The following is a 1,135-nucleotide window of genomic DNA, read 5'->3' on the forward strand; positions in this document are numbered from 1 at the left end:
CCACCGTTTTTTCTCACATCAAGAAGACTACCAACAGGTGCACACTGCATGCTTTCCTTTGCACACCTGTCCCTGTTGTTTTCTCGTGCTGTCACACCCCGGCACCTATTCCTACCACGTCCTCCTCAGCACCTCCCCTAGTTTCACCTGTTTTCAGCACCTGCTCCGAGCACCCGCACCGCCAGGCACCTTAAAGACAAACCTGCTCTGATTCGTCACCGCTTTAACCAGCACTGCTTAGACGATAGAGTTCGCCGTTATCGATAAATCTCTCATCATGGACACACCGTCACTTTGTATGTTTGTTTGTTTTTCAGGAAAACACCAAGATGTAAATATGTCAATATATCTAAGTACATTTTGGATTTCATTTGTCTTGAGAGTGTTTTTAATTTGTTTATTTTTTTAATCACCTGATAAAATGTGTTTTTTCTTTTCGATTTTTTTTCATTTTCAAGTTATCGAAGATCTAACTGTTTTTTTTTTATCTTCTCTGTTAAATAACCATCGCAAACCTCTGTGTCCATAAAACACGAGGTTGTAATCTAAATATCTTTATGTGCATTACCTTCATGGCGTGACATAATGACATGCATACGTTAATTAGTCTAATGGTACTTGTCGCATGCACCATAAAGCACTCTATAACATACATTAAAACAGCATTTAAGTATTTAGGGGGAGGAGAATCGGGCAAAGCATAGGTCCAGTAAGTTTAGCAAGTTAAGAAGGTTTATTAAGTTCATAAAGTTTATAAAATTCCATAAGTTCAGCAAGTTGAAAAAGTTCAATATGTTCAGAAAATTTATAATGTTCAGGAAGTTCAGCAACTTCAGAAAGATCAATAGGCTCAGTAAGTTCAAACGTTCAATAGGCTCAATAAGTTCAGAAATGTTCAATAGGCTCAGTAAGTTCAGAAAGTTCAATACGGTCAGTAAGTTCAAAACGTTCAGAAAGTTCATAATAGTAAAACCGCGATGAAAAGCTATGCATGACGATGTTGTCTTAGATTAGAGTGAATAAATTTTATTTTTTTATGTAGAATAGACAATGCATATAAAACGGAATAATATTTCTAGGTTTCAGAAAATAACTATTCTTGACTTTGGATTCGGTTTAATAGGGAAGAAATATA

The sequence above is a fragment of the Penaeus monodon genome, chromosome 23 (assembly GCF_015228065.2).
Source record: "Penaeus monodon isolate SGIC_2016 chromosome 23, NSTDA_Pmon_1, whole genome shotgun sequence".
In the NCBI taxonomy this organism is placed as follows: Eukaryota; Metazoa; Arthropoda; class Malacostraca; order Decapoda; family Penaeidae; genus Penaeus; species Penaeus monodon.